Source organism: Oryzias latipes, chromosome 9, assembly GCF_053564925.1.
Source record: "Oryzias latipes strain Hd-rR chromosome 9, Olatipes_Hd-rR_3.1".
NCBI lineage: Eukaryota > Metazoa > Chordata > Actinopteri > Beloniformes > Adrianichthyidae > Oryzias > Oryzias latipes.
Genome location: NC_136245.1, coordinates 31,918,001 through 31,941,255, shown reverse-complemented (window position 1 = coordinate 31,941,255; position 23,255 = coordinate 31,918,001). Strand labels below are relative to the sequence as shown.

Below are 23,255 nucleotides of genomic sequence, written 5' to 3'. Positions count from 1 at the left end.
GATCTTTTACAATGCTGAAGTTGGGCAGTAAAAAAAAAAAATCTTACTTTAATGTGGTCATTTTTGCCCAAGTACCTGTAGTAACTTAAATAAAGAAATGAACCATCACAAGCGTACACATTTGTCTATTTTTGTTTAAATGAGTGAGCAACAATTCCCCAAATGTGTTATTTAGAAAAGCAAAACAGTGCGTGATAAGTCTGAGAGCTAAAAGGATCTAAATCCGATGCCTGATCTCTTCTCAGACACGGTGATCAGTGATGTGCCGCGTTTCCGTGAGCAACCCACCACCTCCAATATGTTATTCTGGCAACCATGAAATGTTTGGTGAGCCATCAATCTTCTTTTTCCCGTAATGCAGAAATAGAGGTCGTGGCTTGTGACGTAACGTGCAGCCTGTCTGCAATCCTAGGATGGAAGTCGAGCCTGATTTCAAGGTAGACTGCCCGGCTAAATTTAGGAGCAGTAATTCATTCATCACCCCGTTAGTGAATGCACCGGAGATGCCCATTCTTCTTCCTTGGTGCTAAATCTGTCCTTCAGGGGCTTTGCCAATGACTTTGAAACAGTCTGCTGAGCAAGGTTTCCGCTACAAATCTACCTGCCACCATGTGCCAGCGCTGAATCGCACACAGTTCTGTCAGCACATTTGATCTAATGAAAAGATAAAACTCTCAATAAGCAGAAAGAGGAGACTGAGTCTGATCAACGACCAGAAACTGTGCTTCAGGTTGTTGCTATGCTGATCAGACATGAAAGGAAAGAGGGGAGCTGGGAAATGGAACTTTTCATTTGTCTCTGACAACAAATGAATGAATATAATGAATTGACAATAAATGAATTTAGGTTACTGATCAAAATGTTTTGGAAAATTGAGCTGCAAATGTGAAAGTCTGCATAAATTGCTTCATGCTTTTTTTTCTATACTAAAAGTTGCAATAGTTTGATTCTTTCAACATGAAGGGCATCATCTTTATCTGAGACAAATGGCAAAGAAGCTAGACTTTTGATCACTCAAACTTGCCCTTCACTCTAACATAACCTGAAGGTAGAAGAGACATTAAAACTTTAAAACCCTCATTTAACACCAAAACCCATTTTCTGTGAAAATCCTGCAAAGAAAAGAGAGTCTGATATGAAATCACACAGCTTTAATGTGAGGATTAAGCTCCTGAATTTGGTTTAGTCAGTTATGGTTCTTGGTTTTGATCTTGTTCTGCTTTGAGTTTGTCCCCCTGTCAATCACACCAGGTTTAGGTTGCCAATCTTTCACAGCTGTCTTGATTTCATGTAATTGCCCTCAGTGTATTTAGGTGTCTGGTTTTCAGGTCATCTGTTTAGTCATCCTTTTTGTTTCTCCGTGGATTTTGCAATGTTTTAGTTTAAGTTTCTGCCACCAAACCTGGTCTCCTGCAAGAGTGGACCCCCGTACTTCCTCTTGACCTTTAAGGCATGTTCCTTTTCTGAAAACATCCCCTACATCAACTGGGAATCCATAAACTGGCTGGGAAACCATAAACACTGGATGCCTAAATAAACATGAATAAAATAGACATGAAACAGACACTTATTTATCCGAACCTTACAATGATGTGCAACTGAGTTTAAAGTCCCATTAGTTGTCACACACTTGGATGTGGGACATTTGTTCTCTGGATCTGATCCCTTCCCTGAGGGAGTGGTGAGCTGCAGACACAGCTGTGCTGGTGGTTTAACCCTCCAAACCAACCAACCCCTCAATGCTGGGTGTCAAGCAAGAACCTTTGGGTTCCATCTTTGGTATGACTCATCTGTGGATTTGAACCAGGAACCTACCAACCTCAGAGTGGATGCTCCAACACTAGGCCACTAAGCATTTTCTACAAGGTGAGTTAGCTGATTCCTAACATTTTGCTATCATTTTGTTATCATTAGATACAACTTTGATGAAGGAACAATTGAACTTTTTGGACTGTTTTAGGTATTTATAAAGCTTTTCACTTAACTGCAGTTGACTCCATAATTGTTTCACGTTTGTGCAATTTTTTAGCATTTATTCTCACATTAGCTTTTCACCTGTAGCCTTTGTATATGAACATTTTCAGCATTAATCAGCACCATGGTAGGGTGCAAATCTAGCATTAGTCGGAGCCATTTCTTCTGCTCAGAATAACGTTTGTCCGTCCCAAAATAAACCAAGGAATTAAGGGGGTTCAAAAATACACGCAGGGCTTCAAATTCCACTTATAAATGCAAAGATTCTTGATTAAGATTTACGATCAGATCTGAAATTCAAAGCCCGCTAATTACTCTGAAAATGAAAACGGCGCGGTTGAGCCGAGTTAGTGCTGCAGCAATCAATTATTGGGTTTTCCCAGAATAGCATTAATTGATGTGAAATTAGCAAACACGTCTTCGGGTCTCAGCCCATTATCCGGCGATTAGGTTGCAGAAATAAAAGTCAATTCATTGAAGTGATTTCACACTCCAAAAAACAGCCTCACAGACGTGGAAGGAAAAAAATGATTAAGTGTGCTGCTGAGTAATGATACACTCCTTCAGTAATGAGCCAGTTGGAGAAGTTAGTCAGAAGTTAGCGGCTTGTTAGAACGTCTTGGATGATCTCCTGAGGGGGCGAAAGGCCTCATGGATTAGTCATTGTTTGTCTGGTGCTGTGACCTAAGCGCTGCATTTTTTTCTTCTTCTTCAAATCTACATCGCGAACCTTCAGCAGTCACTTTTCATCATCGGAGCACAGCACCAGACAAACATGAAGCAAGTCCACGAGGGTTGTTGGTTCACTCCCTGCCTGAGAGCAGCAAACGAGGTCTTGGCAAGGACGGCGCCACCGGCGCTTTCTTTTTGCCTGGACCGTGTGGCAGCTCTGAGCTAACACCAGGGTCAGTGGCGGTGATGGAGGAGACGGGCAGCGGTCCTGGAGGGAGGGCGCATTGCTCACTGCTTTAATGGGCGAAGTGATAATCATTCGTGGCAGCGACTGCAGGGAGGCAGTTACAGCTGCTCGCACAAAAGCAGCCAGGCTCTCCGATAGTTGATCTCGTGTGCTGACCGAGCGTGACGCAGCACAAGAAAGGATCCTAACCACCATCTTGACCTTGATGCCTGCGTGAATCTGAGCTGGAACAGACTAATTAGACACGAGGTAAATTAAACTGCACTGAGACACAAAGATCTGACTGCAAGAGCAACTCCTATGTGGAGGAAATAACCTTAAACAAGCATTTAACACTTCCGACAGTGTAAAACACAGGCTCCTCTGGGTAAATAACTAAAAACATTCAAGCTAACTGTAACAACACAAAGATTAAATTTAAACGTGCAACAAGAAAGAGGCAGCCATCACATTTTTCTCCCTGTCTAAGAAACTAAACTGAGAAAGGTTTAAGAGACCCAAAGACTCAAGTGTGTTAAAATGCCAGGGATTTCAAAGCAAAGCTCTCTGTGTTATGTGAAGACCCCCAAAGTATTGAAGACGTTTTCAGGGAAAAGACTGAAACGAGTCACCACCAGTCCCAGTTAGCTCAACTTGCAATTGTATTCTTGATTGTGTCAAACTAAATCAGTCTCTAAACAGCAGAAACCTTTATTGTTTTAGGTCCTTCACCATTGTTTGTAAGGGTTTGATTTAAAGTAACCGCTTTGGGTATTTCTGGAAATGGATCCTCTTACTCTTTTTGTTTTATCTCACCATCACTGAATGTTATACTCAGAAATACAATTTTGAGTTTAATTCCCGTTATATATGTCCTCCATCACCAGAAAATTGCCACAAAAAACCCGCTTTTGATTTGAAATGATTTGATTTGCAACAGTTTATTTCAAGCAATTAAATAAGAAAAATACACAGAAAAACATTACAATCATCAGTTATACATTCACACAATGACGTATCAAACTTAGGATAACATAAGATCAAATGCTGCTTGAAAGGGAGTGGAAGGAAGCGAACTTGCATAATCCCACCCCCTGTGATTTATCACGTTAAAAACACTCAAAACACAACTTTCATCAGTGTGGGTCTTTGAGAAACTGATTTAATTAAGGGAAAACAGGGCTAGACGGCAAGAAGATAAACAGTTATGATTGGCCAACAGTTGTGTTTTATGGAAGCCAATCAGAGCCAACATTGTTTAAAACAGGTGGAAGAAGCTGCAGAAACTGGAAGTCCAGAGCAGCCTGATGTGGAGATGTAAAGACATCTTGAAATGTATTAAGGTCAATGCAAGAATGTGGAGACCACACTATTTCAAAAGGAGAGGATTTTTCAACATTTAGAAAATAAGCACAAATGTATACCAGACTAGTTGTTTGAGACATTTTTCTTTAACTTATTAAATGGGAGCCAAATACGCCTTATTTATAGGCTATGTGGGCTGTGCAGTGGTTAGCCCTCACCTCACAGGAAAAAGGCCCTGGTTCGAATCCCAGCTGGGACCTTTCTGTGTGGAGTTTGCATGTTTTCCCCGTGCACACTAGAGGCTACGCCGGCTTCTTTGCTTCATGGGCTGATTTGTATTTCTAAATTGCATGTAAGTGTGAACAGACTGGTGTCCTGTCTGGCTCCAGCAGCCCCATGACCCCAAAAGGGATCCAGTGGGTTCTGAAGATGGGCGAATGGATGAATGGTTATTTAAATTTTTACTTACTTACTTACTGGTTGCAAATAAAATACTTACCATGTAATAAATATATAAGGTCATAGGCCGTACAAGTACATGTTTGTTTTACTCAAAACCTAAAAATTGGTTAAAAAAACAACATAATTATCAACAGTAACACTAAATAGTTTGTTTTACTGGCAACTGGTTATATTTATTATAAAGTAGTTCAGTTACTTTTGGGATAAAATACTGGGTAACTAACTACTTTTTTAAGTAATGTGTCCCTACACTGATCATCACTGTAATGTTTCTAATCTATGGAGACAAAGTTTTATACCAGAAAAAATGGATTTTGTTCTTAATTCACTTCATCAACCTCTTAAACATATTGAACTTTGGGTGGCCACGACTCCTCTGAGTTAATTTGACTCCGTCCGTCCGTCCAGCCAGCAGATGTGTAACAGTTTTAATATATAATCAATACTATTGTTTTAAACCATCAAGCCATTTTAAGTAAAAATGGTTGCACAACATCAACATCACAAGAACCATGCATGTTTTCGTTGTTTTGCGTCCTGATTGGCCATAGACCATTGATCTCCTCTGTGCCTTGTCTCCTGTCCAGAATACGTTTAGCTTGTAAAATGTACATAATGTACATAAATCCTTGATCCCTAACAGATCTTTCTGTATAAAATATTTAAAATTGAGAGTTTAAATAAGAGCGAAAAGTGTTTGAATGGTAATATCTGTTTGGGAAAATTGTATAAAATGTGTTGTCAGTGATTTTATAGCCCTAAAATTTCTGTAATAAAAAAGACTACTTTGCTGATTTCACCTATCACAGGAACCACTGTACATAATAAATGAAAAACAACTCCACCCTTTACAGCACAGCAGACGTACTTACAATGTTCACCAGGCAAATGCTGAGACAACCATCCATGCTGCTGCTGCTCACAGACAAGGTTAAAATTATTTCACATTTATTTTAAAAATATACAATGCCCAGGTAGATCCTGTATTTGGATCAAAGTATTTACATTTACAGAACAAAACATTTACAGGATTCTTTTGCTAGATTGTTTCGACCCGGTACCTCCATTTTGGTAACCCACAGCTTCTGCAAACGAGTGCACAGCCTGAGCCGCAGTTACTACAGGAATGCTTAAACAGCTTGAGCTTCTGTGTCTTTACTTGTATTTGCAGTGCTTGTATATATAGTGCCGATAATGATCCCAATGTAAGCCTTTTTACATTAACATGTATCCTGAAGTAAAACAGAGGTGAATATGTAAATCGCTCATGTTTATTTTGTCTTCCTCTAGCATCTTATCATTACTCAGCCATTACTGCAAACAGGAACTCCCACTAAATGTTTTTATCTGTCACATCTTCGGCACGGCTCTGTGACTGAGCGTTTTAATGGCAGACATTATTACACACATTTCAATACAAGCCTTAGCTTGTCAAACACGATAAATGTGCTCTCCGCCGATTATGTCTGAAAGCCTCTAAAAGCTACTTAAAGTAAGGAACTGATAGTTCCTAAATGAAAAGAGCAGCCCCGTAGTTCAGGAGAAGCACTCTGGGTCGGTTTCTGTCTCTGATGATTTGCGGTTTAACGGCAGTTTTGTAAAAAGAGCCTGCTCCATTTTTTTTAAACAAAGTGATTGCTGTCAGTAAATGTGTGACAACAAAAAATGCTTACAAGTCCCATCAAGACTGTTTACTAGTCCCATCTGACTACTAAACAGACAACAGTATGATCTTGTTGAGACTGTTCTACCTGAGGAGCATTACTTCCACTTCCTCCTTAAGGCCAATTTAAAATGATAACAGGATCCAGCAAACTGCAATGTGAAACCGGCGGGTGGCTTGTGACTAAATCCAGCCTGTGTCTATCCACGTTAGTGTTGAACAACAGAAGTGAACACAGATGCACTTCTGTTCCAGTATTTTTTACAAATTTAATATCCAGATGTTCAAATCAGAAGTGTTTGGGTCTGTTGCAATGTGGCAAAACTATATTGGTTCCATTTCAATTCCCAGGATTGTGATTTCCCGTAACTAGATTTTAGATTCAATATAAGTTTACGTTACTTTATTTGTTAAATTTGGTTAAGTATTTTTTAAACCATCCTGAGAGGCAGTTTGTCCTCCCTGGGTGGATGTAGAGCTCCCGCCCCAGGTGCAGAAGTCTACCGTAATTATTTTGGGGTCTTTTTTACAAGTGAGGAAAGATCTGAGCGTGAGGCCGACAGACAGATTAGAGAAGAGTCAGCTGTTGAAGAGAGAGCTGAGCCAGAAAGCAAAGCTCTCAATTCAACGCTTGAGCTTTGTTTCAATTCTCACCTATAGTCATGACAGAAAGAACGAGGTCCTGAATAAAAGTGGCCGGAGCGAGCTTACTGCACGGGGCTGGAGCTCTGGTCCAGACGCCGCCTTCAAGAGCTCTCTGGTGTTTTGGGAATGTCTCACTGGGTGGAGGCTCCAGAGACCACACTTGAGAGACGATGTCTCCCGACTGACTGGGAATATCCCATGATGCCCCTGGATGAGCAAGAAGAAGAAGTAACTTGCAGGGAAGAGGGAAGTCTGGGCGGTTTTGCTCAAGCTGCTGCCCCCACGAGCTGGTCCTAGATGATCAGAAGAAAATAGATGGATGGAGACATTTATTGTTCTTTTGAAAAGAGATTTTGAGCGAAAATAAATGGAACTTTTATCAATAAAATGATCAAATGGATGCAACAGATAAATTCATTCATTTTACATTTTTCAAATGATTATCCATTTGACTAATTTAAATTTGTTGGATTTTTGCAGAGTGTGGACCATCAGTGACGGGCGCTTCTGTTCAGTGAAAGCATGAGTGTCTCACAGAAGACTCAGCAGAAGTCAAGCAAAGGTAAGAAGTGACCAAAGCTCTTTGCACCTTTTAATAGAAAAAACTGAACTGCTTGGTTTAGTCCGAATCGGCCTGAAAATGCTGCGGTTCTTTCCAGATGAGAGCCGTGTTCAGACACCAGCACCCTGCTCTGGTGCTGACAGTAAAAAAAAAATGTTATGTATTTCATGTCCTGCATTCTTTATATTTACTTTAGTTGTATATTCCTCACAAAAGTTTACCTTCAAACTATTTGAGGGTAATTGAAAAGGTTTGTCAGATTTACAGCTTTGATGTGATGTATAATCAAAGAAATAATTTATCAAAGAAGTTTATGCATATGAATTACCCTTTCATTTAAATTTTCTATGACATCACAGGCATACCATAAAACAGACATCAAAATGCAATATCCTGAAGTTTGATGCAAATGGACTAACAACATGTGAATGAATCCATACCACGCGCCAAATAGTTTTGTAAAAGAAATCTTACAGGAAACAGTTTAGACACAGCAGCTGAAACGGCGTTGGAACTCCGAAGAGCTTGTTCTCCGGTCTCTGAGCTCAGATCAGTTCTGTAAAATTAAATCTTTCAAGCATAATTGGTTCCTCACTAAATTAAAATATAACACTGCGGGGAAGACAGTTTCCAGCTCACCACCATATGGGCTGTGTGATGTGATGCATTTGGATTTAATTAATGATCAGGTCATTATGCTTAATCTCATCTCACGTTTCATTTTGCAATATTTAAATCTAGTCTGCCACAACAAGCAGATCTGACAGAAAAATGGTCCGTTCATTGTGTCAAACTACGACACGGTGTGAGGTTAATGTTGCCACACAAAACTCACTTTTCTGTGTTGGATTCTATGAGGAAGAATGAAGGCGGCTTTTTGGGGTGTTTGTGAGAACACTGGGGTTCAGGTCAGTACTCTGTGCAGGCCAGTCATGTTCATGGACACCAGACCAGTCATCCATGTCCATGGACCTTGCTTTGTGCTCTGGTGAACAGTCGTGTTGGAAGAGGAAGGGGCCGCTCCAAACTGTTCCCACAATGTTGGGAACATGGATTTGTCCAAAATGTTTTGGCATCCTGAAGCATTCAGAGTTCCTTTCACTGGAACTAAAGGGCCAAGCCCAAGTCCCGAAGAACAAGCTATGATCGAAGGGTCGGCGGTTCGATCCCCGCTCCCACCAGCCAAAATGTCGTTGTGTCCTTGGGCAAGACACTTCACCCTCCTTGCCTCCAGTGTGGCTCCACTGGTGTGTGAATGTGCATGAATGATCATGGTGATGGTCAGAGGGGCCGTAGGCGCGAAATGGCAGCCACGCCTCCAGTCTGCCCCAGGGCAGCTGTGGCTACAACCATAGCTACCATCACCAAGTATGAATGAGGAGTGAAGGAATAATGGACACAATGTAAGCGCTTTGAGCATCTGGAAAAGCGCAGAAAAATCCAATCCATTATTATTATTATTATTATTATTATTATTATTATTATTACAAGCCCACATCATAATTCCTCCTGTACCAAAGTTAACACTCTGGACAATGCAGTCCTAAATGTACCGTTCTCTTGGCAACATCCAAACCCAGACTCGTCCATCAGATTTCCAGATGGATCACTCCAGAGAAGGTGTCTCTACTGCTCTAGGGTCCAGTGACGGCGTGCTTTACATCCCTACATCGGCGCTTTGCATTGCTCTTGATTATTTCTGGCTTGGATGCAGCAGCTCGGCCATGGAAACCCATTCCATGAAGCTCTCTGTGTGCTGGACTTGGGCTAGTCTGAAGGTCACATGAGGTTTGGAGCTCTGTAGCAACTGACTATGAAGAAAGTCGGCAACCTCTTTGCACGATGCGCTTCGGCATCCGCTGACCCCTCTCCTTCAGTTTACGTTGTCTACCACCTGGAGGCTGAGTTGCTGTTGTTCCCAAACTCTTCCATTTTGTTCAGACAGAGCTGACAGTTAACTTTGAATCTTCAGAAGTGAGGACATGTCACGACTAGATTTGCTGCACAGGTGGTGTCCTACGACAGTTCCACGCTGGAATTCCCTGAGTTCCTGAGAGCGGCCCATTCTTTCACAAATGTTTGTAAAAAAAACAGTCTGCATTCCTGAGGGCTTGACACCTGTGACCAGACCGAGTGATTAGGACACCTGATTCTGATCATTTGGATGGGTGAGCAAATACTTTTGGTAATATAGTGACTGTAATCTCTAATGTAATTGCCTCTGACCTTTATGTGTGACTTAGAGCCTATTTAAATTGAAATGGTATTTAAAAAATACACAGTACAAATACTTGTGTATGTATGACAGGCATAGTTATTAATAACATTATTTTTTCTTTTTTTTATTATAAACTAATTTACAGTTGTATTTTAATTACTTGCATGGTTTGTATGTTAAAGTTTCCACGAGACATGCTATTTTAAGCTGCTGATTACCTTATCAGGTGAGTTATGCCAATAAGGAGCTACAATTGTAGGTTAGTTAGAAAACAAGTAGTAAAGCAGAGTTTGGGACCTGTGGTGAAAACGGTCGAATAACCACGGTAGTTAAAAGAGCGTGAATCACATGAAATGACAGCTCCTGCATTAAAGGGTCTGTCTCAGCAGATAAGGCAGGGTTTAAAAAAACCCAGCAGGATCACACCCAGAAAACACTCAGTTTGAACTGTTCCCTTTAGGACACCAGTAAAGAGTAATCAGAACACAAACTAAAAAACAGTTTCTATAACCATCGGCACACTCAACATACATAAATTAACACACAAGAGGGCCAGTGTGTGAATGTGTGTGTGAATGGGTGAATGGGTCTGTGACTGTAAAGCGCTTTGGGCCTTCGAAGAAGGTAAAAAAGTGCTATATAAGTATTCGCCATTTACCATTAACCACGAGAGCTGCCGAGTCTGGAAATATGCAAGTGGAAAAGTTTGTGCGATACGTGGACTAGTTTGTTTAACAAGTGGGCTATTTTGTGCAAAAGGTGGTGTGAAGACTGTTGTTTTGTAATATCATATAGATAAAATTGAATTGAATTTAATCCTATAAAGTTACAGACAGCACATAGTCACCGATACATTAACCTAAATTAAAATTATCAGATTTTAGACTTAAGACCTTTAACAGGTGAGTTTTATCTCACTTTTCTATGTGCTCACTTAACTATATTCCACTTTTCCACCTCCACCTTGACGTGTTTTTCCTCTGGGACAGGACTGACAGTGAGAAATGTGCCCTTCACAAAGCCCGCCTAAGCCACCGGCACCCCAGTGCAAAGTGTCCCCTTAAAACATCAGGTATATGTGTGTTTTCGAAGAGTAATGACACACTGCTCAGGGCTTCTTGCTTTGCTCCGAGAGCCGATTTCTCGCAATACAAGCCCGAACTGTCAAAAAAAGATGAACATAAAAAAAATAAAATAAGACCAAAGCGTGTCAAATTCTATGTTTTCTCTTCCAACGGTTTGGCATGTTTTGTGCTGAAGCGATGCTGGCATCTGAGAGCAGCAGATGCCTGTGATGAGCTGCCATTTCTCCACTGTGGCATCACCCCACAAACATACTCCTGCTCGCCAGCATGGGCGATCGCTCGCCCAACAAATGAGGCAGATAGATAAAAGAAAACAAAGACTATAAGACCACAGCGAGGACTCTGATGTGTGGCGGAGAAGGACACATCAGTGTGAGGAGTTACTCCCTCTGCGCCCACAGGGACACAGACACGGGCTGAACCTCGCTGTCAGGCTGGCCAGATCCCTGCAAGGCTGTGCCAGGAGATTAAAGCGAGACAGCTGGCTTTGATGCTCTGCAGTGACCACAGCAGAACTCACACAGGGGTAGGGGTAGGGGTGGGGGCGGACTGTTGTTCTGCCCGGTGCTTGAGCATCCCTGGAAGCAGAAACAGCAGACAGCTCAGACACGGCGTTTATGAGAGCCCCCAAACGCCAGCAACTGCTGGTGAGTGCTGAGCTGATTTTAATGGAGGAGGGTTTTTCAGCTTCAAAATGCTTTACTTGTAGTTCACCAACAGAGATAGAAACACAAAACCCCAACCAACTGGCATGTCAGAGGCTCTGTAAGGAAAAAACAACAACAATGCGTCCAAGGACATCAGGAAAAGCGGTTCACGCCGCCACGTTTATCTCTCTGGCTTACACGGGTGCAATCACATTACTTGCACACCATTTTCCAAAATATTACACAATTTACTCGAAAAACTTTCTGAAAACCGGGATTATAAAAAGTGCAGCAGCAGAAACAAACTCATAATATCATCAGTGGCAATGATGATTTCTCTCTTTCTTTGCAACTTCTCCCAAAATGACCTCTGTTTGCATTGGAGAGTTCAAGTTTAAAGACGGATGAAAGTGTGGTTTTGTGTTTTTAACATTTTTTGATGATGATGGACATATATAAAGAAACTTAAGCTTAAAATAGCATGTCTTACTATTTATTTATGCAAATCGTTGTCAATCAGGATCGGATAATGAAAAGGCTTTTTGAAAAAGATCATATTTGTGACGTAGAAAATGTGCACCAAGCTCCATTCTGATGCTTCCACTTGCAGACAAATAAATCCACATCGGTCTTTGATCTAAACTGTACAGCTGGATAGCTCTAAATTCCTTCTCTTTTTGTTGCACCGGTAATGTTAGGTTGGGGTGTGAAGCGCTGTCAGCTTTGGAGAGCTCAGAAAAAGGTGGGCGATGGGAAGTGGGGTCTTTTTTTAAAGAAACTTTTTTTTAAATAATTTCTGCTTGAGTCACCTGTGAGGCATCGTTTCATAAACAGATGTGAACAAATCATCAAAAATAGGTGCTGTACGGAAAAGATGAAGTGATATCAGCGTTTGTGAACATATTTATTTGTTAAGTACATAATTAGCTTGTCAGGATGACTAAATGCATCTGCTTCAGCTCCAGAGATGAATGCTTGTCCTAAAATATCACTGCTTGATAAATTCAGTCTCCGTCATGGGAGAATCGCATGAATCATTCCAACTTTTCTGCATAAAAAACACATTAAAGATTGATGCACTGCTGACAAATCTAAAAAAATTGGTCAGGATGTTGTCGCTCTATCTAAAGGAAAAACATATAATTCTCCTCGTTTGGCTTTCAATGATTACTTTTGAAAGGAAGGTTGAATGATTCAAGACGAGAAGGTCACAAGCTGGATTTGTGGTATTCAGAGATTTCCCCACCGCTGATTGAATTGCTGCGACATCAACGTGGAGCTGGCAGAATTAATTACTCTGTCTTTGTTAGCGGTGTTTGTTTGTGTGCTCTGTCTGCTCGCTGTTGATGATCTTGAGGGGCATTCAAGTTTGAGAAAATTAAGGCCATCAACGATGTGTCACGCAGAGCGGCTGATTGCAGAATTCCCACATCAGGGAGCAAAGTCCATTATCATTAGTTTTCCGCAGATATGTGCTGCTGAGAGTCAGGGATGACGGAGCGAGGAGATGCGAGGCAGGGGAGATGGAGACGATCCGGGGTGCAGACATGATGCACCGGGAGACGGAAGACAGACATGAAGAACATATGCAGAAATATGGAGAAGGCCCTCAGGATGTCGTCCTTTTCTTATTTCATAAAAATGAAATAAGAAATGATGAGAAAGCGGAAAAGGTAGTAACTCTGGGGCATTCGAGTTTTTTCAAAGGCGTCTTCAGTATCTGCAAACTTATAAGTTTTATGGTATGAAACATACCTGGTATTACTTCATGCCAAAAGGTAAAGGGCAAACATGATGGACAAACTTCATCTTTTACCTCGGTTTTATAATATTTTGTGCAGTTTCTTCCTCATTTTATTTCTTCACTAAGGTTAGCCGTGTTTCCACTAACTTTATCGAAATTCTAGAAATGTAAATAAACAACAACACAATTTTCCGATTACACTGTTTTCATTAAATCAAAATTATTAACACAAACCAACTCACGCGATAAGCCATTCAAAAACACGGATGTGAACAATATAAGCTCTTCAGAAGCATCGATGATCACGTCTCCATGTCTGGGTTCATGAACTCTCCTGCTTCACTCCCGCTGCATAAGCCACTTTCTGTGGTTACTTCCATGTCTTTGTGACCCACATTAGTTCAGAGAAGGTCTCAATAAAGACAGGAAGGATCTTGTGTTTTACTGTCTATATGAAAATAAGAAACAAATAAGACTTAAGATGTCTGTATTGGCTGCCTGCCCATCCAGCAGAAGCTTTCTGTGAGTGCCGACATGGCAAGCAAACGAGCTCTGCCGGATCCTGGAATGGCGAGCTGTCATGCCGGGATCCGGGGCAGCGAGTGCGATCGCTCCAGCCTCATGAGCCCTACGACACGCTGGCGATCTGTCCAGGGTGGATCCCTCCCTTGCCCACCAGTAGCAGGGACATGCTCCAGCAACCCAGTGGATTAAGAAAATGGATGCAAACTGGCCATCTGTGCAGAGTTGTTGGACACGTGACTCACTTCTTTCCTCGAAAAAAGTATTTCCATTGCAGTTTTCTGAAATACAGTGTCAATTTTTATACACCTCAAAAAATCCCCTCCTCCAAGCTCAAAAAGGTTTTATCGATAAATGCAAGTTTTTTATCCCAACATTTACGTGTTTCCATTAAGCAAATTTACTATCGCAAATACAATTTGCACAATTTTATAGAAACGCGTCCATTGACCTTCCAGGAGATGACAGATGGAAGTAGCCTATGGCTAAAATCTGGCATATTTACGTTTAAAAATATATATATATATATTCATTGATCTGCAATATCCACTTCATAATAAATAAGTGTTCTTATCAAAGTGGACAAGTTTACCATGTGAACAGTTTGGCTGTTATTGGAGAATTGTGCACGTGACCTCACGTCCCTGAGCTTTTGTGACGGGTAAGCTCGACTGAAGAACAGCATCATTTTCTTTGTGTCCATAAAGTCTTATCAATTATCCATGTAAATTCACTTGGGGGGGGCTGAAGAGAAAGGCGAAAAAGAATCAAACCTTCATCGGCTTGGTGAGGTCATCCAGGGTCATTTTGAAGAACCTTCCCTGGACGAACCCCGCCCGACACGCGGCGTCAGAAGTGGGAACTGCCTCGCAGGGACGGTTAGCGCGGAAAGTGGACACTACGATTCAATCCTCAAAGTTCAGAAGTTTTTCTCCTGTCAGTCAGATTCAAGAGCAGGAATGAAGACTGTGGCAGCAGACACTGTTGCCATGGTTACCTGGAGATCAGTTTCCTCTCTGAAGATGTTTCATTTATGAGATTTTGCTTTCCTGTTTAGTTATTGAGGTCAAGCCAAAAATTGATAAAATGCTTGTTAGATGGAAATAAACGTAGAAGAACTATAATGTGTGTATACATTTACAACATCGCCACCTTTAAACACATTTTTAGGCATCACCTGTTAAACCTGCCTCTAAACTTATTTAAAATACTTCTAATCGACCAAACAAGAAAATTAATTTGGCAACATTTAAAAAAAATCTGATTTAATTTTTAACGTTTTTTGTTTCCTAAATATTGAATAACAAAAAAAAAGCCATCAGCAGCTTTTGGGTTTAAAGTAATTACATGAGAAAAGAACCTTTTAAAGTAACTTGAATAGGTTTACATTTGAAATAAAAAACAATTCAAGGTTGAAAATTAAAGCCTATTCAACCCTCATAACATGATTTATGCTTTTGCACACCTCCTTTTCAGGCTTAATATTCATCTCTTCATACAGTGCTGCACCTATTCACCTCTCTTTACATAAAAAGCTCTTCAGTTGGAAAGCCAGCCGTCGCTCTCAAGGCCTGAGGCACGGTGACGTTGGAAAAGAAAATACGCCTGCTCATTGGCAGCGCTGAAGCAAAGCCTCTATAATCTCTGCTGGAATTGAGTGTTCATGCTGATTCTTGACCCTTTTTGTCCAGTGGATGTTTAAGTGAGCCGGATTCTTGTTTTCACCTGCACAGCTTTTCTTGGAAAATGTCACAGTAGGATGGGAAGATAAGGGAAGAAGAGAAGGTTGAGGGGACGAGACGAATCAAACGTCGCCCCCCTCCCTGTCAGACTGCTTCACTTGATTCCATTTTGGTATCCACTAAAAACAGCTGCTCTTCACCTCCCTTTCAGGAGGGTAGGTGGTGCATCAGAAATGACTCATTTTCAAAGAACACAAGATTACAGAGCTTGGAGGAAAATATTCCACTGTTCATTTCTTAAAATGAAAACATTCCAGCACCAAAACTATCGTTTTACAAATTTTCTGAATTCATTTCAAACAGATTCATTCAGTCCTAGGCTGTAACAACCGGATTGTTTTCGCTATTATTTTTCCTATCCTTGTCCACTTACCGGTACCTTATTTTTTTGAGCCGAGTGCCAGTATGTTGCCCTTTTGGCATGGGGTATCAAACTACCGTATTTTCCGGACTATAAGTCGCTCCTGAGTATAAGTCGCACCAGCCCAAAAATGCATTATAAAGTAGAAAAAAACACAGATAAGTCGCACTGGACTATAAGTCGCATTTTGACGGGAAATTTCTTTGACAAAATCTGAGACCAAGAACTAATAACTTGCACAACCTCATATGACACAATCATAGCAGACTGTTTATCTCATAATTTCACAGTAATTCTTTCTCATACTTATTTATTTATTCCTTTCATGAAGCATCATTGGCCAACTAATACTCTGTTTTCATCCTGTATTTGTAGAAACAGTTGTCATTTTTATTGCATTTCTGAATCTATGAAATCATTGGAAAATAGAATATTATGTTGTTAGCCTTCAAGATCTTACTGTAAAAAAAAGTTTGCTGATTCTCTGAGTCACTTAACACTTAACATACATCAAATTGACCCAGGAACATCATCTCTGTTCCTCACAAATGAACATAACAGGGGGTTAACAATGTATTTATTTCAATTTATTTCTAATATAAGTCGCTGCGGAGTCGCACCCCTTGCCAAACTGTAAAAAAGGGCGACTTATAGTCCGGAAAATACGGTATTTACCCTTCCTGCACATTCTACAGGGTCATTTAACCTTTTTTTTCAACTACGAACATTTTTGAAGCTATTTTTAAATTTAGTGGGTCGTTTAGCAAACTTAAAATCTGTTGCTGTACCCTCCTATTTTGCTGACAGCTCTTAGAAACATGAAATCCATAAAAATCTATCAACCACACATTTAACAATTTTTTTTCTAAATACAACATTCTGACAATCTTTATCCAATCGATTTTACATGAAAATTCACAGTACTGCACAGCGTCTGGGTCTTAGAGGTCTGTTTGTGGGCCGCCTGCATGTGTCACCCCGCCCGGCACACCACAGACGTGAGCTGTCAGCCAGTGGTCAACACAGGATCAGAAGGTCTGCAGTAACCGACAGCTGTGCTTCAAGCTTCTCAGCAGTCTCACATAAATGCAAACATGTACAGGCGTCAACTTCAAATGATTTATTGTGCTGTTTGCTTCTTGTTTCCAGCTTTTCCTTTGCTATCCAGCCTCCTCTATTATTTGCTGTTGCAGTTCAACAGTGGTTTTTAGAGTTCTAGATGCAGGCTTTCTGCTCGTTTCCCTCTTAGGGGGAGAATTTTATCTCCATACCTAGCCTGAAGGGGTACCCAACAACCTGTGAGGGGAGAAAAAGGAGGAGCAACGGAGGGCGGTAATGGAACATTCATCCAGATATGCCATTTGTGCAACTGCTTTCTAAAAATGCACCATTTTTCTTCTGCGTCAAAAGTAAATGACAAAGAGATGCTGCACACTCTGCTGGGATTATCAAGGCTTTCTGTCTCTTTCAAAGACCAAACAGAGAAAAGGTCTTTGAAAACAGGTCAGACAAAAGATTATTTTAAAAATTTTATGTTGATAAAAAGGAAATGTTGCTTTTAAAAAGTTTGTAGTTTATTTCTGTTGTAAAATCAACATTTTTACCTTGCAGCAAAGCTAAGAAGCGAGTAAAGTATAGCAGAAAACTGGTGGTTTGTTGGTGAAATACTGCACTTGCTTCAAACCTTAAGGCCTGTTCACACCGGGACGAATTTCGCCGGCGATTTTCGCCGACGTTTAACGCCTCGTGACTAAACAAAGGGCACCAACGAGAGTGTGCACACCGAGGCGAAAAAACGCCAAGCGCTAAAGCGTCAAAAAAAAACAACGCCTCGGGTTCGTTTTTTTTTTTCGACGCGTCGCGTCGAAATCTATTCGACCAATGAGAATGGCGCTTTTGCTCACGTGTCTGGAGCTTCTGAAGTTACAGTAAAACACAACTTGGGGGCGCTCAAACACAAAACTGCCTTGCTGAGCACACATACCAGCGAAGAAGATAGACGCCAAGTAGCGTCTACACAGCCGCGAAGAAATAATGACGGACATTCTAAAATATCCCCGAACCAAGCACCAGTTGGAGCTACTGATGCTTGAAATATTCATGTTTTCTTTGTTTGATTCTGACAAGCGTGTAAATACTTGCTCTCTTCTTCTGAGTGAAAAGCGACTTTAAGAAGCGTAAAGTTGCGCAGCGCCACCTTGTGTACAGGAGTATTTCTGTTTTACATTAAGCGCCATCTAATGTCAGGGAATGAAATTGCATGTTCACTCCACTCATCGTCAGCGAAAATCGCCTGGGTGTGAACACAAAAAACGTGGCGAAAAACGCTGGCGAATAACGCCTGGCGAATATTCGTCCCGGTGTGTACGGGCCTTTAAGCTACGTTTGCAGCAGGCGTGTTCAGGTAATCACTTTCAACGTGAACAGGGGTTTATGCACGTCCGTTCACACTTCGCTACACATATTTTTAGGTACGTTTTCAGGGTGCATAATCATTTTTATTCCGCGGATTCACCGAGCGGTTTACCACCGGGACATTTTTTTTTCTGCAGGCTACCTGCATGCCCCGTCCAGATCTGGCCAACCCTTTGTGGCCCAGAATTTGTGGGCTTTGCCCATCCTTTTCCTAAAGCTTTCCAAGTCCAGATCTTTCTGTTCCATTTGTTTTTGTTATTTAGGTTGCAGTTAAGAAACGGTGGTGGTTATGTGTCATGTATCTACATTAAATCCGTCAAATCTGCAGATTACGGTGGATAAAAAGTGGAAAAATGTAAAACTCACTCAGTTCTTCAAAGAAGAAATGTGTGTGATGCCCCCCCCCCCGACCTCCTTCATGCTAACTGCGCGTAAGTGTCTGTTTGCAACTACGCAGCAGCTCCATGAGGCAGTTTGGGGTTAGGAGGTGAGGATCTGGTCAGACACTGATAAGAAATTCCTGAGAGAAGAGCCACATGCCAGTTCTAGATAAAATACTGGACAAAGACTGGAGAAGAGGCTGAAACAACACTGATCTTGTAACCGTGGCGACTGTTCACAGCAAAATCAAGGCTGGAACTCACAAGAGGAGACACACTTCCAGACTCTATAACGGGATTAGTTTCAGAGTCTAACACAACCCTGTGTGATTTGCAGTTTTTGTGTTTGCCGAAGCACAAACATCCCCCGAAGGTCACAGTCACACGCAGACCTCCGATTTGTTCTTATCCCTTCTATGGCGTTCATTTTTTACATGATTTTAAATTCTGACTGCTATACTTCTGATTTGGAGTTGCACTGAAAACATAAACGCCGCATTTATATTCCCAGATGCACGCCGGCGTGATTGTTGCCTCCTCTGGCTCTGCAGGGAGCAATCCTGACCGCTGGCGTCGAGCTTGACACATGTGCAGCATCAGAGCCGCTTGGAAGAGGCTGGAAATGAATCACTACATACCTGCAGGAAAACTAAAATGCTGAGAATTGGAAAAACCTGGAGCCCCAAATAGGACTGTTAGTTTTGACACCGACAGCACATGTTTCTTTTCTTTGATAGAATAGTTTAGTTAGGAAGACCCAAATCTCGGGTGATGTTTATCATGACTGCTGCTGAAATAAATAAAAATTCCAGGTGTTTTCCATTTTTTTTTGGGTTGAAATATCAGATCTAGGTGACTGTTAGGGAGTGTGTGTTGCTGTGCGGCAGCATCCCTTTCTGTCTGCATCGGACTCGCTGATGTTGAAGCTCCTGAAGCTAAACTGACTGTTGGCGATGCTGTGCCTCAATTTGGCCCCCAGCAGCAGCTGCAGCAGCTTCAACCATCCATCAAGAGCATCAGAGCCCGTCGGCGTTTTAAACATCACTGATGAAGCGCAGAGGGAGGAAAACCGAAGTACCCAAGCTGCACGTGTGCAGAAGAACACCTGTGTTTTCCTTCTTGGGGAACTTTTTACTGTTTTAGATCTTCAGCTCTTCCACAAACTCAGAGAAGTGTCTGCTTGCTCTGCAGCGCAGATCTGTGTCAGCTTTCACACTACTGACCTCCACCTCAACTCCTGTTTTTCTTCTTTTTGCTGTTTTTCAGCAATGAATACCTTCCTAGATTTACAGGGTACACTGCTTATGCCAATATAATGCATGCAGGTATCCAGTGGCACTGAATAGAAGACAGAATGGTCCTGGGTTGGTTATAATACAAGAAAAAACTACATTTTCTGTCATGACATGCGGTTAAAAAGACTTAAATTTAGTGGAGCTGATGCAAACCTCATAGAAACACCATTATTGAAAAAAATAAAATGCGTGAAGGAATATAAATTTGTCAAACTCAAGTCTGCCATATGATGACTAAAAGGTTTGGAGATGTATTTGTCCAAAGTCTCAAAAAATCACAGATTTTCACATTTTTCTGTTCACATTATTTAGTTGTTAGAAATTGGTGTGATTCATTTCCCAGCATGCTCCTGTATGTCCGTGTCAGACGTTTGTGCCAAAGTGAGGTTGGAAGCTGCAGATCAGAGCATCTTTTCCTCCACAGCTGTTTCAGTGTGAGGACAGAGTTTTGCAGGAAAGCTGGCAAATCAACAAATCTTGAAATTAATTAATCACCAAAGATAACCATGATTTCGCAAGTGCAGCACCGGAGGATGCAGTCTCTGCTCTGAGTCTTGGAAAACATTTTGAAGGTAATAGGAAGCGATAACAATCAAATGTGGAGGAAACGAGGCAAGGCGGCGATTTCCTTTCTGTCCCCGGGTGTTTCCAGACGGCCAGCAGGGCTTATTGAGATTTAACTCAGGTGATATGGAAGTCCTGTCGGAGGAGGCCTTATCTGCAGGAAAACTCCCGGTGACAATATGAATAACTTCTCCTCAGAAGGGCGCAGAAACCCTGCGGGAGCGGTGGCTTGATTTCTTTCACTCTTGAAGAGCTTCTTTTTTTTAAGTTCAAGCCTGCAGTGAATCCCAGAACAGAAACGTTCAGCGTTTGGAGGAATTCAGCTTCATGAATATCGGGCTATTTCCTTTAGTTTTATATAACTTCTTTTCTCAAACATTTGTTTTTCATTAACTGAAAAGAGAATAATGAAATTTGGAGAAGAGACGAAGGCTGGCCCACAACTGTGATGGTATGTAAGACTGAAACTATTTGGCTGATCCATACTCCTGCATGAGTAACTGTGCCTCTGGAGTTGAGTGGCAGCAGGATCGATCTGTTTGTGCCCTTTGATTGATTTTAATGTCCGCCAGCGTCAACTTTGCCCTTCACAGCAACAAACTGAGCGTGAAAGGACTCGGCTCCAGCGTTCTCCCTGTGATTCGGCGGAGCGATTCATCTTCAGTGTTGCTGTCGTGAAAACACAGGCTGATGCTCAGCCTCATCCTGGGTTTTACAGGAGAAAACTGTCACCACACTCAGATGTCATAATGCACTGTGGAAGAGCAGACTCATTGTCATACTAATGAGGTTTCGGCGATCGTCAGATATTTTGAAAAAATTCAGTAGAAAATATGAGGCAAGTGGAAATGAAGCAGATCAGAAGGAAACACCACAACACTGGAGCTTTCAGTGGAAACGCCAAGAATATAAGTCAGTGAAAGCATAATGACTAAACATCCCATAATGATTGATATTTTTTCTTTCTTTCTCTAGAACCAAATATTTAACTCCCCCCCCCCAACCCTTTCTGCGGCGGACTCTCCGGGAGGCTTTTGTCCTTGTGTACTATGACCCCCCTTGAATTGTACAATTGTTGCCCCCCCCCCCCCCCCTTTGGTTGTAGCCCTTAAAAAAATGAAATGGTCCAGTTAGGGCGGAGCAACTGTCGCCATTGATTGGCGATCTTTAAGGATCAAGAAGAGAAAGCACCAAACAAGCACCAGAGTATTCCATTGTTGTTGCACTACTATGACGCAAAGCCGCGCAGTTGGTTTACTCCCTGCATGCACTGTGACTGTCCAACTTTGAGTTGAGACGCTTGCCTGAATTGCCTGGACCATTCTAAACCGTACCGAACCGTACCGCTCAGTGGAAACGAGGCACATGAATACTAAAGTGGACCAGAAACGATGCAGCAACATTTTAGTTGCTCAACGTTCCTGACAGCACTGAAAATAGGTATTTTCTACCTCTAATATTTACTATGTAGGAGGCCGGTCCCTGAGGTACTCAGAGTCCGAGATGGTTCATATGGCGCTAACATGTCAGAGATGTACTTTGGTGCAAGGCCATGGAGAGACTTTGAAACAGGCTGAGCTGCTTCAAAGTCTAATCTTTGAGTTACAGGAAGCCAGTGCAGAGACCTGAGCACAGGACTGATATGATGTTACTCCTTGGTTCTAGTCAGGACTCGAGCAGCAGCGTTCTGGATAAACTGAAGCTGTTTTACAGCTCGTTTGGGGAGGCCAGTGAGCAGACCGTTACAGTAATCTAACCTACTGGAGATATATGCATGACTAAGTATCTCCAGGTCTGGCTTTGACACCATGTTTTTGAGTCTAAGTTCAAGATGGGTCTGTACTTGTTCAATACAGTGACATCAAGACTGCTCTTCTTCAGGTTTAATGAGGTTTAATGACTGCAGTTTTAAGGCCTCTGGAAATGTTCCAAATTGAAGCGTTAATGTTAAATATTTGAGTAATTGGTGCTGACAAAATGTTCAGTCCAATCTAGTGGGTAACACATCAAAGCAGCATGTAGACGAACTAAGACAGGGGATGATCTCTTGGACAGCTTTGTCAGTTACAGGTACAAAGTGAGTCAGCTCAGAGTGACTAGGTGGCTGTTGGGTAATTATTTGTGTTGTGGACTTTATGGCTTTTTTAATGCCTTGAACCTTGTCATTGAAAAATACAGCAAACTCATTACATTTAGATGTGCAAACCTGTTCTAATGGCAGCTGATCTGGAGGGTTTGTGATTTTGTTTACTGTTGCGAACAAGACACGAGAACTGCTGCTGCAACTTCCAATGATGTCAGAAAAGTACCTTTCACTTGTTCCCCCTTATACATTTTGTGATGAACCTGGAGTTTTGACTTGCGCCACCTCCGCTCAGCTCTGCGACACTGCCGTTTCTGTGCCCTTACCAAATCCTTTTCTGATATTCATCTTCATAGGGGCAATGGCATCCAGAACATTCAAAATGCTAGAAGTGACAGAGTTCACTAATTCATCAACATTAGCACCAGAGGTGTTTTCAAAGTTTATCATTTCTGCAAGTTGTGCCCTAGTGTTGTCATTTTCAAATATTGTCAGAGGAGACTGAAGTCCATCAGGACCAGAACCTCACGACACAAGAACAGTTTCTTTCCCTCTGCAGTCCGACTCACGAACACTTTTTAACTCCTCCCCCCTAACACCTTTTCACCTATATGTCCAGTTACCAGTCCACTACCTGCACCTTGATCATCCTCAGATAGCACAATTTATTTCTATTTATGGTTCTGACCA

The 23,255-nt window shown here is 41.6% G+C and overlaps 1 protein-coding gene across 1 annotated transcript in view; it reads left to right on the top strand.

The window, feature by feature from the left end:
- Window positions 1–1,336: 1,336 nt before the first annotated feature.
- srrm4 (serine/arginine repetitive matrix 4) overlaps window positions 1,337–23,255 on the top strand; it is a 112,276-nt gene continuing 90,357 nt past the window's right edge. Inside the window, exons 1-2 of the mRNA XM_078953283.1 lie at window positions 1,337–1,866; window positions 7,428–7,509. The gene's annotated coding sequence lies outside the window, so the exon portion shown is untranslated. The remainder of the gene's footprint in view (window positions 1,867–7,427; window positions 7,510–23,255) is intronic.